This window comes from Ranitomeya imitator, chromosome 5 (assembly GCF_032444005.1).
Source record: "Ranitomeya imitator isolate aRanImi1 chromosome 5, aRanImi1.pri, whole genome shotgun sequence".
Taxonomy (NCBI): Eukaryota; Metazoa; Chordata; class Amphibia; order Anura; family Dendrobatidae; genus Ranitomeya; species Ranitomeya imitator.
The window spans coordinates 201,304,325-201,321,593 of NC_091286.1; positions in this window are offsets into that span (position 1 = coordinate 201,304,325).

A 17,269-nucleotide genomic window follows, 5' to 3' on the forward strand; every position below is an offset into this window, starting at 1 on the left:
AAGATCGCTTCCCTGCAGATCGGGTGAAAGGGTTAACTCCTATTTCACCCGATCTGCAGGGACAGGGGGAGTGGTAGTTTAGCCCAGGGGGGGTGGCTTCACCCCCCCCCCCCCCCCCCGTGGCTACGATGGCTCTGATTGGCTGTTGAAAGTGAAACTGCCAATCAGAGCGATTTGTAATATTTCACCTATTATAACTGGTGAAATATTACAATCCAGCCATGGCCGATGCTGCAATATCATCGGCCATCGCTCGAAACACTAATGTGCCCCCACCCCACCGATCGCCCCCCCAGCCCTCCGATCTGTCCGGTACACTGCTCCGGCTCCCCTCCGTCCTGTGCTCCGCTCCCCCCGTGCTCTTGTCTGCTCCCCCCGTGCTCCAATCACCCTCCCCGTGCTCCAATCACCCCCCCTGCACTCCGATCCACCCCCCCGTGCTCCGTTCCACCCCCCGTGCTCCGTTCCACCCCCCGTGCTCCGTTCCACCCCCCCGTGCTCTGTTCCACCCCTCCCGTGCTCCGATCCACCCCCCCATGCTCCCCCCCACCCCATCATACTTACCGATCCTGCCGGAGTCCGTCCGTCTTCTCCCTGGGCGCCGCCATCTTCCAAAATGGCGGGCGCATACGCAGTGCGCCCGCCGAATCTGCCTACCGGCAGATTCGTTCCAAAGTGCATTTTGATCACTGAGATAGATTATATCTCAGTGATCAAAATAAAAAAAATAATAAATGACCCCCCCCCCCCTTTGTCACCCCCATAGGTAGGGACAATAAAAAATAAAGTATTTTTTTTTCCACTAATGTTAGAATAGGGTTAGGGGTAGGGTTAGGGGTAGGGTTAGGGGTAGGGTTAGGGGTAGGGATAGGGCTAGGGTTAGGGCTAGGGTTAGGGGTAGGGTTAGGGGTAGGGTTAGGGTTTCGGTATGTGCACACGTATTCTGGTCCTCTGCGGATTTTTCCGCTGCGGATTTGATAAATCCGCAGTGCTAAACCGCTGCGGATTTATGGCGGATTTACCGCATTTTTTCTGCGCATTTCAGTGCGGTTTTACAACTGCAATTTTCTATTTGAGCAGTTGTAAAACCGCTGCGGAATCCGCACAAAGAAGTCACATGCTGCGGAATGTAAACCGCTGCGTTTCCGTGCAGTTTTTCCGCAGTATGTGTACAGCGATTTTTGTTTTCCATAGGTTTACATTGAACTGTAAACTCATGGGAAACTGCTGCGGATCCGCAGCGTTTTCCGCAGCGTGTGCACATACCTTTAGAATTAGGTTATGTGCACATGGTGCGGATTTGGCTGCGGATCCGCAGCAGTGTTCCATCAGGTTTACAGTAGCATGTAAACCTATGGAAAACCAAATCCACTGTGCCCATGGTGCGGAAAATACCGCGCGGAAACGCCCAAACAGTGGTTTACCCCCAAATATGGGGTACCAGCATACTCAGGATAAACTGCGCAACAATTACTGGGGTCCAATTTCTTCTGTTACCCTTGTGAAAATAAAAAAATGCTTGCTGAAACATCATTTTTGAGGAAAGAAAAATGATTTTTTATTTTCACAGCTCTGCGTTGTAAACGTCTGTGAAGCACTTGGGGGATCAAAGTGCTCACCACATATCTAGATAAGTTCCTTGGGGGGTCTAGTTTCGAAAATGGGTTCACTTGTGGGGGGTTTCTACTGTTTAGGCACACCAGTGGCTCTGCAAACGCAACGTGACGCCCGCAGACCATTCCATCAAAGTCTGCATTTCAAAAGTCACTACTTCCCTTCTGAGCCCCGACGTGTGCCCAAACAGTGGTTTACCCCCACATATGGGGTATCACCGTACTCAGGAGAAACTGGACAACAACTTTTGGGGTCCAATTTCTCCTGTAACCCTTGGGAAAATAAAAAATTCTGGGCTAAATAATTATTTTTGAGGAAAGAAAACGTATTTATTATTTTCACGGCTCTGCATTATAATCTTTTATGAAGAACTTGGGGGTTCAAAGTGCTCACCACACATCTAGATAAGTTCCTTTCGGGGTCTAGTTTCCAAAATGGGGTCACTTGTGGGGGGTTTCTACTGTTTAGCCACATCAGGGGCTCTGCAAACGCAACGTGACGCCCACAGAGCATTCCATCAAAGTCTGCATTTCAAAACGTCACTACTTCACTTCCGAGCCCCGGCATGTGCCCAAACAGTGGTTTACCCCCACATATGGGGTATCAGCGTACTCAGGAGAAACTGGACAACAACTTTTGGGGTCAAATTTCTCCTGTTACCCTTGGGAAAATAAAAAATTGCAGGCTAAAAGATCATTTTTGAGAAAATAATTTTTTTTTTTTATTTTCATGGCTCTGTGTTATAAACTTCTGTGAAGCACTTGGGGGTTCAAAGTCCTCACCACACATCTAGATTAGTTCCTTTGGGGGTCTAGTTTCCAAAATGGGGTCATTTCTGGGGGATCTCCAATGTTTAGGCACACAGGAGCTCTCCAAACGTGACATGGTGTCCGCTAATGATTGGAGCTAATTTTCCATTTAAAAAGCCAAATGGCGTGCCTTCCCTTCCGAGCCCTGCCGTGCGCCCAAACAGTGGTTTATCCCCACATATGAGGTATCAGCGTACTCAGGACAAACTGGACAACAACATTTGGGGTCCAATTTCTCCTATTACCCTTGGCAAAATAGGAAATTCCAGGTTAAAAAATCATTTTTGAGGAAAGAAAAATTATTTTGTATTTTCATGGCTCTGCGTTATAAACTTCTGTGAAGCACCTGGGGGTTTAAAGTGCTCAATATGCATCTAGATAAGTTCCTTTGGGGGTCTAGTTTCCAAAATGGGGTCACTTGTGGGGGAGCTCCAATGTTTAGGCACACAGGGGCTCTCCAAACGCGACATGGTGTCAGCTAACAATTGGAGCTAATTTTCCATTCAAAAAGTCAAATGGCGCGCCTTCTTTTCCAAGCTCTGCCGTGTGCCCAAACAGTGGTTTACCCCCACATATGAGGTATCGGCGTACTCGGGAGAAATTGCCCAACAAATTTTATGATCCAATTTATCCTATTGCCCATGCAAAAATGAAAAAATTGAGGCGAAAATAATTTTTTTGTGAAAAAAAAGTACTTTTTCATTTTTACAGATCAATTTGTGAAGCACCTGAGGGTTTAAAGTGCTCACTAGGCATCTAGATAAGTTCCTTGGGGGGTCTAGTTTCCAAAATGGGGTCACTTGTGGGGGAGCGCCAATGTTTAGGCACACAGGGGCTCTCCAAACTCGACATGGTGTTCGCTAACGATGGAGATAATTTTTCATTCAAAAAGTCAAATGGCGCTCCTTCCCTTCCGAGCCTTACCATGTGCCCAAACAGTGGTTTACCCCCACATGTGAGGTATTGGTGTACTCAGGAGAAATTGCCCAACAAATTTGGGATCCATTTTATCCTGTTGCCCATGTGAAAATGAAAAAATTGAGGCTAAAAGAATTTTTTTGTGGAAAAAAAAGTACTTTTTCATTTTTACGGATCAATTTGTGAAGCACCTGGGGGTTCAAAGTGCTCACTATGCATCTAGATAAGTTCCTTGGGGCGTCTAGTTTCCAAAATGGGGTCACTTGTGGGGAGCTCCAATTTTTAGGCACACGGGGGCTCTCCAAACGTGACATGGTGTCCACTAAAGAGTGGAGCCAATTTTTCATTCAAAAAGTCAAATGGTGCTCCTTCCCTTCCAAGCCCTGCCGTGCGCCCAAACAGTGGTTTACCCCCACATATGAGGTATCAGCGTACTCAGGACAAATTGGACAACAACTTTCATTATTCAGTTTCTCCTTTTACCATTGGGAAAATAAAAAAATTGTTGCTAAAAGATAATTTTTGTGACTAAAAAGTTAAATGTTCATTTTTTCCTTCCATGTTGCTTCTGCTGCTGTGAAGCACCTGAAGGGTTAATAAACTTCTTGAATGTGGTTTTGAGTACCTTGAGGGGTGCAGTTTTTAGAATGTTGTCACTTTTGGGTATTTTCAGCCATATAGACCCCTTAAACTGACTTCAAATGTGAGGTGGTCCCTAAAAAAAATGGTTTTGTAAATTTCGTTGTAAAAATGAGAAATCGCTGGTCAAATTTTAACCCTTATAACTTCCTAGCAAAAAAAATTTTGTTTCCAAAATTGTGCTGATGTAAAGTATACATGTGGGAAATGTTATTTATTAACTATTTTGTGTCACATAACTCTCTGGTTTAACAGAATAAAAATTCAAAATGTGAAAATTGCGAAATTTTCAAAATTTTCGCCAAATTTCCGTTTTTATCACAAATAAACGCAGAATTTATTGACCTAAATTTACCACTATCATGAAGCCCAATATGTCACGAAAAAACAATCTCAGAACCGCTAGGATCCGTTGAAGCGTTCCTGAGTTATTACCTCATAAAGGGACACTGGTCAGAATTGCAAAAAACGGCAAGGTCTTAAGGTCAAAATAGGCTGGGTCATGAAGGGGTAATAAGTGTAACAAAGTATCATCTTCATAAAGAATAGGTAATCTTTTATTAATAATTTTTTTGATCGAATTGAATTGTGGGGAAAATTGTAAACATAGATGTAAATTATTTGCATGTTTTTTGTTTTTATTTTAATTATCATTTGCGCAATTATCAGTCCTCCCTTTGTTTTTTTCCCACTATATTCATGGCCCTATCTAATGTCCAATTCGGATAATTTCTAGCTTTAAATTTAGTTTTTAATTCGTGAAACTCTTTCAATTTATTTTTTGGCATAAAATTTACATATGTTCAGGACAAAAAATCTATTTCTTTCCTAGATCTAGAATTGAGTGGTATTGCCGGTGAAGAAATCACTAGTCGAACTCATATAAAACCAATTAGCGGTAATACAATCTTACACGCTGACAGTAGTCACCCAGCCCACACTATAAAATCCATACCAGTGGGGGAGTTCACTAGGCTGAAACGAAATTGCAGCAAAGAAGAGGATAAATTGAAAAAGTTTCACGAATTAAAAACTAAATTTAAAGCTAGAAATTATCCGAATTTAGAAGGTGGGGTAGAGGGAAAAGTGCCAGGGAGGCTAGTCCTCATCTGGCTCACCCCAATAAGTTTGCTAAATTGGCAGCTGAGGGGGGTGTCAGTACAGGCGTAGCACTGCTGCAGCAAGGCATGTTCTCTGAAAGCCAGAGGAGTGTCTGCTCCAGTAAGGGGGGAAATAGGTAGGGCAGGCAAGAAGACAGGTGCTGGTAGTGGGGGACTCAATTATTAGGGGAACAGATAGGGCAATATGCAGCCGCAAATCTAGGGGGTCAGCTGGGGTATGTGCCCCGGGTGCAGCCGACAGGGGGCGTCATCAGGCCGCCTGATGCACGGCCCAAGGAGAAGGCTCCCCATCAGTGGCGTTTTGCTGCCCCCACACTGAGATTCTGCTGTTCTCTTAGCCGGCTGTCAAACTGATAGCTGGCTCAGAGAAAGTGCTGCGCGTCGGTTCCCAGGGATTTGTACTAGCATCTTCAGATGCAAGTACACTTGAACAAAGCCCTGATCACCCCGGCACTTCCTGATGAGTGAACACCTGCAGCATGATCAGGTCATATGATCACGCTGCTGACGTCACTTACCGGCTCTTCAGAGGTGATAACACAGGGCGCAGTGTTGTGGTTGGTGGTAAATGCTCCAGACAGGGTAATGGAGCTGAAGATACCGAAGATTTTAATGGTGGACAGGTGCTGAGTGTGTGTGTGTGTGTGTGTGTGTGGACAGGTGCTGTGTGTGTGTGTGTGCATGCGTAGCGTTGTGGGTGAATGTGCAGAGAGGTAAATGGTGCTGTGTGTGTAGGGGGAGGAAAGGGCAATGATGGGGCTGATGGGGAGAGGGCAATGATGGGGATGGTGGAGGAGGAGGAAATGATGGGGATGGTGGGGAGGAGGAAATGATGGAGGTGATGGAATGGGCAATGATGGGGTGGGAGGAGAAGGCAGTGATGGATGTGGTGGAATGGGCAATGATGGTGGTGGGGAGAAAATGCAATGATGGTGGTGGGGGAGGAGGAAATGATGGAGGTGGTGGAAAGGGCAATAATGGGGGGTGGAGGGGGAGGAAATGTGGAGGTGGTGAAATGGGCAAGGATGGATGTGATGGTAAGGGCAATGAAGGGGATGGTGGGAAGGAGGAAGTGATGGATGTGATGGAAAGGGCAATGAAATGAAAGGCAGTATAGAAAGTGAGGGGGAAAAAATATGAGGAGACAGTATAGTGAACAGGGGGCAGATGAGAGGAGACAGTATGAAGAGGGAGGGGAATAGTGTGAGGAGACAGTATGCGGGGAGAAAAGTGAGTTTGCACAGAATAGAAACTGAGTAGTGGCGGCGTAGCATGGAGGGACAGTGTAAGGGCACAGCCAGGAGGGGACAGTATACCAAGGAGGGGGAGTGTGATGAGAGTACAGTATAAATACTGGGCCCTATAGGGGGGACACAGTATGAGAGGACAGTGTGAAGAGGGGGCAGGTATGGAAAGGAAAGGTGAGTGTGAAGAGCCTGTACCATAAGAGGGACAGTGTCGGGTCATATTTTGTGCAGACAATATAGTGAGAGGCAATTTTTTATTCAGGAGCATTATAATGACGCTTCTATATTTAAGGGCATCATGTGGAGATTTCCTACAAAAGAGCGGAGAAGATGGAAGTCTGCAGAGACGATCTGTGGATGAGAAAACTCATCATGGGGTCTGGACAAGATGAAGGAAAGAAGGAGAACGACTCCAGAGACAATGACATCTATAAGGTACCTGGATGTAAGTGTTATTTGTGATACTTACTAATTCTCATGTTTTTATTTGTTAGGAGCATTAAAGGGGTTGTCCAGGTTTGTAATGAGTCTGCAGTCATTCTTTGTGACTGCAGACTTCTGAATTCTTACAGTGCGCACTGCACGCTGTCAGGATTTTCTCATGCTGGTGATTTACATACATGTGGTCACGTGCTGACTAGACATACATAAGTGGCCTCACTCAATCAAAATGAACTGAGCGAGGCAGGGCACGTCTAGTCAGAACGTGGTCAGTAGTATACAGTACAAATAGCATGCTTGTGCTGACATGACCGTCCACTGGCAAGGGAGAATCCTAAAAGTGTGCAGTGCATTAGTTGTGAGAATTCAGCAGCCTGCGATGTCAAGATTCAGCTCTGCAGGTTCCAGTAGTCATCACATGGACACTTCACTAATATGCGACTTTCATACTTATGGTCCTGTGATATCGAGCTTCTCTCTTCTTCTTCTCTCAGTTTTTCACTGAATATTGAGAGCATACACTAAACGACTTACCAACAATCATGACCAGCGATACGACCTGGCCGTGATCGTTGGTAAGTCGTTGTGTGGTCGCTGGGGAGCTGTCACACAAACAGCTCTCCAGCGACCAACGATCCGGGGAAAGACTTCGGCATCGTTGAAACTGTCTTCAACGATGCCGAAGTCCCCGGGTAACCAGGGTAAACATCGGGTTACTAAGCGCAGGGCCCCGCTTAACCCGATATTTACCCTGGTTACCATTGTAAAAGTTAAAAAAAAAAACAGTACATACTTACATTCTGATGTGTCACGTCCCCCGCCATCAGCTTCCTGCACTGACTGTGTCAGTGCCGGCTGTAAAGCAGAGCCAGAGCACAGCGGTGACCTCACCGCTGTGCTCTGCTTTCCGGCCGGTGCTCACAGTCAGTGCAGGGAAGCTGACGCCGGGGGACGTGACAGACATCAGAATGTAAGTATGTACAGTTTTTTTTTTTTACTTTTACAATGGTAACCAGGGTAAATATCGGGTTACTAAGCGCGGCCCTGCACTTAGTAACCCGATGTTTACCCTGGTTACAGGTGAACTGTTATGACCTGGTGGTCAGGACAATAATGGACCTGGTGGTTAAGAGCTCACGGAATGACCTGATAGTTACTGATAATAAAGGACGAGCTCTGGGACGTGGGAACTCTGCTGACCGCAATCCCTAATCCTATCAAACACACTAGAAATAGCCGTGGATTGCGCCTAACGCTCCCTATGCAACTCGGCACAGCCTAAGGAACTAGCTAGCCCTGAAGATAGAAAAATAAAGCCTACCTTGCCTCAGAGAAATTCCCCAAAGGAAAAGGCAGCCCCCCACAAATAATGACTGTGAGTAAAGATGAAAATACAAACACAGAGATGAAATAGATTTAGCAAAGTGAGGCCCGACTTACTGAACAGACCGAGGATAGGAAAGGTTACTTTGCGGTCAGCACAAAAACCTACAAAAAGACCACACAGAGGGCGCAAAAAGACCCTCCGCACCGACTCACGGTGCTGAGGTGCTCCCTCTGCGTCCCAGAGCTTCCAGCAAGCAAGACAACAATAAAAATAGCAAGCTGGACAGAAAAATAGCAAACCAAAGAAATACAAGCTGGAACTTAGCTTCTGCTGGGAAGACAGGTCACAAGAACGATCCAGGAGTGAACTAGACCAATACTGGAACATTGACAGGTGGCATGGAGCAAAGATCTAAGTGGAGTTAAATAGAGCAGCCAGCTAACGAATTAACCTCGTCACCTGTGGAAGGAAACTCAGAAACACCCACCAGAGGAAGTCCATGGACAGAACCAGCCGAAGTACCATTCATGACCACAGGAGGGAGCCCGACAACAGAATTCACAACAGTACCCCCCATTGAGGAGGGGTCACCGAACCCTCACCAGAGCCCCTAGGCCGACCAGGCTGAGCCAAATGAAAGGCACGAACCAGATCGGCAGCATGAACATCAGAGGCAAAAACCCAGGAATTATCTTCCTGACCATAACCTTTCCACTTGACCAGGTACTGGAGTTTCCGTCTCGAAACACGAGAATCCAAAATCTTCTCCACCACATACTCCAACTCCCCCTCAACCAACACCGGGGCAGGAGGATCAACGGATGGAACCACAGGCGCCACATATCTCCGCAATAATGACCTATGGAACACATTATGGATGGCAAAAGAAGCAGGAAGGGCCAAACGAAATGACACAGGATTGATAACCTCAGAAATCTGATATGGACCAATGAAACGAGGCTTAAACTTAGGAGAGGAAACCTTCATAGGAACATAACGAGACGACAACCAAACCAAATCCCCAACACGAAGTCGGGGACCCACACAGCGCCGGCGGTTAGCGAAACGTTGAGCCTTCTCCTGGGACAATGTCAAATTGTCCACCACATGAGTCCAAATCTGCTGCAACCTATCCACCACAGTATCTACACCAGGACAGTCCGAAGACTCAACCTGCCCTGAAGAGAAACGAGGATGGAAACCAGAATTGCAGAAAAACGGCGAAACCAAAGTAGCCGAGCTGGCCCGATTATTAAGGGCGAACTCAGCCAACGGCAAAAAGGACACCCAATCATCCTGATCAGCAGAAACAAAGCATCTCAGATATGTTTCCAAAGTTTGATTAGTTCGTTCGGTTTGGCCATTTGTCTGAGGATGGAAAGCCGAGGAAAAAGACAAATCAATGCCCATCCTAGCACAAAAAGATCGCCAAAACCTCAAAACAAACTGGGAACCTCTGTCAGAAACGATGTTCTCCGAGATACCATGTAAACGAACCACATGCTGGAAAAATAATGGCACCAAATCAGAGGAGGAAGGCAATTTAGACAAAGGTACCAAATGGACCATCTTAGAAAAGCGATCACAAACCACCCAAATGACCGACATCTTTTGAGAGACGGGGAGATCCGAAATAAAATCCATAGAAATATGCGTCCAAGGCCTCTTCGGGACCGGCAAGGGCAAAAGCAACCCACTGGCACAAGAACAGCAGGGCTTAGCCCGAGCACAAGTCCCACAGGACTGCACAAAAGAACACACATCCCGTGACAAAGACGGCCACCAGAAGGATCTAGCCACCAAATCTCTTACCAAAGATTCCAGGATGCCCAGCCAACACTGAACAATGAATCTCAGAGATAACTCTACTAGTCCATCTATCAGGGACAAACAGTTTCTCCGCTGGGCAACGGTCAGGTCTATCAGCCTGAAATTTTTGCAGCACCCGCCGCAAATCAGGGGAGATGGCAGACAAAATTACACCCTCTTTGAGAATACCCGCCGGCTCAGGAACACCCGGAGAGTCAGGCACAAAACTCCTTGACAGGGCATCAGCCTTCACATTCTTAGAGCCCGGAAGGTACGAAACCACAAAATCAAAACGGGAGAAAAATAACGACCATCGAGCCTGTCTCGGATTCAACCATTTGGCAGACTCAAGATAAGTCAAATTCTTGTGATCTGTCCAGACCACCACGCGATGCTTGGCTCCTTCAAGCCAATGACGCCACTCCTCGAATGCCCACTTCATGGCCAACAACTCACGATTACCAACATCATAATTACGCTCAGCAGGCGAAAATTTTCTAGAAAAGAAAGTACATGGCTTCATCAACGAGCCATCAGAACTTCTTTGCGACAAAACAGCCCCTACTCCAATCTCAGAAGCACCAACCTCAACCTGAAACGGGAGCGAAACATCTGGCTGGGACAACACATGGGCAGAAGAAAAACGATGCTTCAACTCCTGAAAAGCCTCTACAGCTGCACCCTTCTTGGTCAAATCAGTCAACGGTTTAGCAACAGTAGAAAAATTAGCGATGAAGCGCCGATAAAAAGTAGCAAAGCCCAGGAACTTTTGCAGGCTCTTCACAGATGTCGGCTGAGTCCAATCGTAAATGGCCTGGACTTTAACAGGGTCCATCTCGATAGTAGAAGGGAAAAAAATGAACCCCAAAAATGAAACCTTCTGAACTCCAAAGAGACACTTTGACCCCTTCACAAACAAGGAATTCGCACGAAGGACCTGGAACACCATTCTGACCTGCTTCACATGAGACTCCCAATCATCCGAAAAGACCAAAATATCATCCAAATACACAATCAGGAATTTATCCAGGTACTCTCGGAAAATGTCATGCATAAAGGACTGAAATACTGATGGAGCATTGGAAAGCCCGAATGGCATAACCAGGTACTCAAAATGGCCCTCGGGCGTATTAAATGCTGTTTTCCATTTATCGCCTTGTTTAATACGCACAAGATTATACGCCCCTCGAAGATCTATCTTGGTCAACCAACTAGCCCCTTTAATACGAGCAAACAAATCAGACAGCAACGGCAAAGGATACTGAAATTTGACTGTAATTTTATTAAGAAGGCGGTAATCAATACAAGGTCTCAAAGAACCATCCTTCTTGGCCACAAAAAAGAACCCTGCTCCTAACGGTGATGACGACGGGCGAATATGGCCTTTCTCCAAGGATTCCTTTATATAACTCCGCATAGCGGCGTGTTCTGGCACAGATAAATTGAACAATCGGCCTTTAGGAAACTTACTACCAGGAATCAAATTAATTGCACAATCGCAATCCCTATGAGGAGGTAGGGCACTGGCTTTGGGCTCATCAAATACATCCCGATAATCCGACAAAAACTCTGGAACTTCAGAAGGAGTGGAAGACGAAATAGACAAAAATGGAACATCACCATGTACCCCCTGGCAACCCCAGCTGGACACAGACATAGATTTCCAGTCCAATACTGGATTGTGAACCTGTAGCCATGGCAACCCCAAAACGACCACATCATGCAGATTATGCAACACCAGAAAGTGGATATCCTCCTGATGTGCAGGAGCCATGCACATGGTCAATTGGGTCCAGTACTGAGGCTTATTCTTGGCCAAAGGCGTAGCATCAATTCCTCTCAATGGAATAGGATACTGCAAGGGCTCCAAGAAAAAACCACAGCGCCTAGCATACTCCAAGTCCATCAAATTCAGGGCAGCGCCTGAATCCACAAATGCCATAACAGAATAGGATGACAAAGAGCAAATCAGAGTAACGGACAATAGAAATTTAGACTGTACCGTACCAATGGTGGCAGACCTAGCGAACCGCTTAGTGCGCTTAGGACAATCGGAGATAGCATGAGTGGAATCACCACAGTAAAAACATAGCCCATTCCGACGTCTGTGTTCTTGCCGTTCAGCTCTGGTCGAAGTCCTATCACATTGCATAGGCTCAGGCCCATGCTCAGATAGTACCGCCAAATGGTGCACAGCTTAACGCTCACGTAAGCGTCGATCGATCTGAATAGCCAAGGACATAGACTCATTCAGACCAGCAGGCATGGGAAATCCCACCATGACATCCTTAAGGGCTTCAGAGAGACCCTTTCTGAAGATTGCTGCCAGGGCACATTCATTCCACTGAGTGAGCACAGACCACTTTCTAAACTTCTGACAATATATCTCCGCTTCATCCTGACCCTGACACAGAGCCAGCAAGATTATCTCTGCCTGATCCACTGAATTAGGTTCGTCATAAAGCAATCCAAGCGCCAGGAAAAACGCATCAACATCATGCAATGCCGGATCTCCTGGCGCAAGGGAAAATGCCCAGTCTTGAGGGTTACCACGTAACAAAGAAATAATGATCTTTACTTGTTGAACAGGGTCACCTGAGGAGCGAGGTTTCAAGGCAAGAAACAATTTACAATTATTTTTGAAATTCAAGAACTTAGATCTATCACCAAAAAACAAATCAGGAATTGGAATCCTAGGCCCTGACATCGGATTCTGAACCACAAAATCTTGAATGTTTTGTACCCTTGTAGTGAGATTATCCATCCAAGAGGACAGACCTTGAATGTCCATGTTTACACCAGTGTCCTGAACCACCCAGAGGTAAAGGGGAAGAGAGAGACAAAACACACTGCAAAGAAAAAAAAATGGTCTCAGAACTTCTCTTATCCCTCTATTGAGATGCATTAGTACTTTGGGCCACCTGTACTGTTATGACCTGGTGGTCAGGACAATAATGGACCTGGTGGTTAAGAGCACACGGAATGACCTGATAGTTACTGATAATAAAGGACGAGCTCTGGGACGTGGGAACTCTGCTGACCACAATCTCTAATCCTATCAAACACACTAGAAATAGCCGTGGATTGCGCCTAACGCTCCCTATGCAACTCGGCACAGCCTAAGGAACTAGCTAGCCCTGAAGATAGAAAAATAAAGCCTACCTTGCCTCAGAAAAATTCCCCAAAGGAAAAGGCAGCCCCCCACAAATAATGACTGTGAGTAAAGATGAAAATACAAACACAGAGATGAAATAGATTTAGCGAAGTGAGGCCCGACTTACTGAACAGACCGAGGATAGGAAAGGTTACTTTGCGGTCAGCACAAAAACCTACAAAAGACCACGCAGAGGGCGCAAAAAGACCCTCCGCACCGACTCACGGTGCTGAGGTGCTCCCTCTGCGTCCCAGAGCTTCCAGCAAGCAAGACAACAATAAAAATAGCAAGCTGGACAGAAAAATAGCAAACCAAAGAAATACAAGCTGGAACTTAGCTTCTGCTGGGAAGACAGGTCACAAGAACGATCCAGGAGTGAACTAGACCAATACTGGAACATTGACAGGTGGCGTGGAGCAAAGATCTAAGTGGAGTTACATAGAGCAGCCAGCTAACGAATTAACCTCGTCACCTGTGGAAGGAAACTCAGAATCACCCACCAGAGGAAGTCCATGGACAGAACCAGCCGAAGTACCATTCATGACCACAGGAGGGAGCCCGACAACAGAATTCACAACAGTGAACACATCGCTAGATCGGCATCACACACGCCGATCTAGCGATGACAGCGGGGTGATCAGCGACCATAAAAAGGTCCTGATCATTCCCCACGACCAACGATCTCCCAGCAGGGGCCTGATCGTTGGTCGCTGTCACACATAAAGATATCGTTAGCGTGATCGTTGCTACGTCACAAAAAAGCATGACGTTGCAACGATATCCTTAACGATATCGTTATGTGTGAAGGTACCTTTAGGGAGAGGAGGTCGTGGGTACATGACTAAGTGTGCAAATCACATACAGTGGGGCAAAAAAGTATTTAGTCAGTCAGCAATAGTGCAAGTTCCACCACTTAAAAAGATGAGAGGCGTCTGTAATTTACATCATAGGTAGACCTCAACTATGGGAGACAAACTGAGAAAAAAAAAATCCAGAAAATCACATTGTCTGTTTTTTTTAACATTTTATTTGCATATTATGGTGGAAAATAAGTATTTGGTCAGAAACAAAATTTCATCTCAATACTTTGTAATATATCCTTTGTTGGCAATGACAGAGGTCAAACGTTTTCTGTAAGTCTTCACAAGGTTGCCACACACTGTTGTTGGTATGTTGGCCCATTCCTCCATGCAGATCTCCTCTAGAGCAGTGATGTTTTTGGCTTTTCGCTTGGCAACACGGACTTTCAACTCCCTCCAAAGGTTTTCTATAGGGTTGAGATCTGGAGACTGGCTAGGCCACTCCAGGACCTTGAAATGCTTCTTACGAAGCCACTCCTTCGTTGCCCTGGCGGTGTGCTTTGGATCATTGTCATGTTGAAAGACCCAGCCACGTTTCATCTTCAATGCCCTTGCTGATGGAAGGAGGTTTGCACTCAAAATCTCACGATACATGGCCCCATTCATTCTTTCATGTACCCGGATCAGTCGTCCTGGCCCCTTTGCAGAGAAACAGCCCCAAAGCATGATGTTTCCACCACCATGCTTTACAGTAGGTATGGTGTTTGATGGATGCAACTCAGTATTCTTTTTCCTCCAAACACGACAAGTTGTGTTTCTACCAAACAGTTCCAGTTTGGTTTCATCAGACCATAGGACATTCTCCCAAAACTTCTCTGGATCATCCAAATGCTTTCTAGCAAACTTCAGACGGGCCCGGACATGTACTGGCTTAAGGAGTGGGACACGTCTGGCACTGCAGGATCTGAGTCCATGGTGGCGTAGTGTGTTACTTATGGTAGGCCTTGTTACATTGGTCCCAGCTCTCTGCAGTTCATTCACTAGGTCCCCCCGTGTGGTTCTGGGATTTTTGCTCACCGTTCTTGTGATCATTCTGACCCCACGGGGTGGGATTTTGCGTGGAGCCCCAGATCGAGGGAGATTATCAGTGGTCTTGTATGTCTTCCATTTTCTAATTATTGCTCCCACTGTTGATTTCTTCACTCCAAGCTGGTTGGCTATTGCAGATTCAGTCTTCCCAGCCTGGTGCAGGGCTACAATTTTGTTTCTGGTGTCAGCTCTTTGGTCTTCACCATAGTGGAGTTTGGAGTCAGACTGTTTGAGGGTGTGCACAGGTGTCTTTTTATACTGATAACAAGTTTAAACAGGTGCCATTACTACAGGTAATGAGTGGAGGAAAGAGGAGACTCTTAACCCCTTCAAGACCCAGCCTATTTTGACCTTAAAGACCTTGCCGTTTTTTGCAATTCTGACCAGTGTCCCTTTATGAGGTAATAACTCAGGAACGCTTCAACGGATCCTAGCGGTTCTGAGATTGTTTTTTCGTGACATATTGGGCTTCATGTTAGTGGTAAATTTAGGTCAATAAATTCTGCATTTATTTGTGATAAACACGGAAATTTGGCGAAAATTTTGAAAATTTCGCAATTTTCACATTTTGAATTTTTATTCTGTTAAACCAGAGAGATATGTGACACAAAATAGTTAATAAATAACATTTCCCACATGTTTACTTTACATCAGCACAATTTTGGAAACAAAATTTTTTTTTGTTAGGAAGTTATAAGGGTTAAAATTCGACCAGCGATTTGTCATTTTTACAACGAAATTTACAAAACCATTTTTTTTAGGGACCACCTCACATTTGAAGTCAGTTTGAGGGGTCTATTTGGCTGAAAATACCCAAAAGTGACACCATTCTAAAAACTGCACCCCTCAAGGTACTCAAAACCACATTCAAGAAGTTTATTAACCCTTCAGGTGCTTCACAGCAGCAGAAGCAACATGGAAGGAAAAAATGAACATTTAACCTTTTAGTCACAAAAATTATCTTTTAGCAACAATTTTTTTATTTTCCCAATGGTAAAAGGAGAAACTGAACCACGAAAGTTGTTGTCCAATTTGTCCTGAGTACGCTGATACCTCATATGTGGGGGTAAACCACTGTTTTGGCGCACGGCAGGGCTTGGAAGGGAAGGAGCGCCATTTGACTTTTTGAATCAAAAATTGGCTCCACTCTTTAGCGGACACCATGTCACGTTTGGAGAGCCCCCGTGTGCCTAAAAATTGGAGCTCCCCCACAAGTGACCCCATTTTGGAAACTAGACGCCCCAAGGAACTTATCTAGATGCATAGTGAGCACTTTGAACCCCCAGGTGCTTCACAAATTGATCCGTAAAAATGAAAAAGTACTTTTTTTTCACAAAAAAATTCTTTTAGCCTCAATTTTTTCATTTTCTCATGGGCAACAGGATAAAATGGATCCTAAAATGTGTTGGGCAATTTCTCCTGAGTACACCAATACCTCACATGTGGAGGTAAACCACTGTTTGGGCACATGGTAAGGCTCGGAAGGGAAGGAGCGCCATTTGACTTTTTGAATGAAAAATTATTTCCATCGTTAGCGGACACCATGTCGCGTTTGGATAGCTCCTGTGTGCCTAAACATTGGCGCTCCCCCACAAGTGACCCCATTTTGGAAACTAGACCCCCCAAGGAACTAATTTAGATGCCTAGTGAGCACTTTAAACCCTCAGGTGCTTCACAAATTGATCTGTAAAAATGAAAAAGTAATTTTTTTTCACAAAAAAATTCTTTTCGCCTCAATTTTTTCATTTTCACATGGGCAGTAGGATAAAATGGATCATAAAATTTGTTGGGCAATTTCTCCCGAGTACGCCGATACCTCATATGTGGGGGTAAACCACTGTTTGGGCACTCGGCAGGGCTCGGAAGAGAAGGCGCGCCATTTGACTTTTTGAATGGAAAATTAGCTCCAATTGTTAGCGGACACCATGTCGCGTTTGGAGAGCCCCTGTGTGCCTAAACATTGGAGCTCCCGCACAAGTGACCCCATTTTGGAAACTAGACCCCCCAGGGAACTTATCTAGATGCATATTGAGCACTTTAAACCCCCAGGTGCTTCACAGAAGTTTATAACGCAGAGCCATGAAAATAAAAAATAATTTTTCTTTCCTCAAAAATGATTTTTTAGCCTGGAATTTCCTATTTTGCCAAGGATAATAGGAGAAATTGGACCCCAAATATTGTTGTCCAGTTTGTCCTGAGTACGCTGATACCCCATATGTGGGGGTAAACCACTGTTTGGGCGCACGGCAGGGCTCGGAAGGGATGGCACGCCATTTGGCTTTTTAAATGGAAAATTAGCTC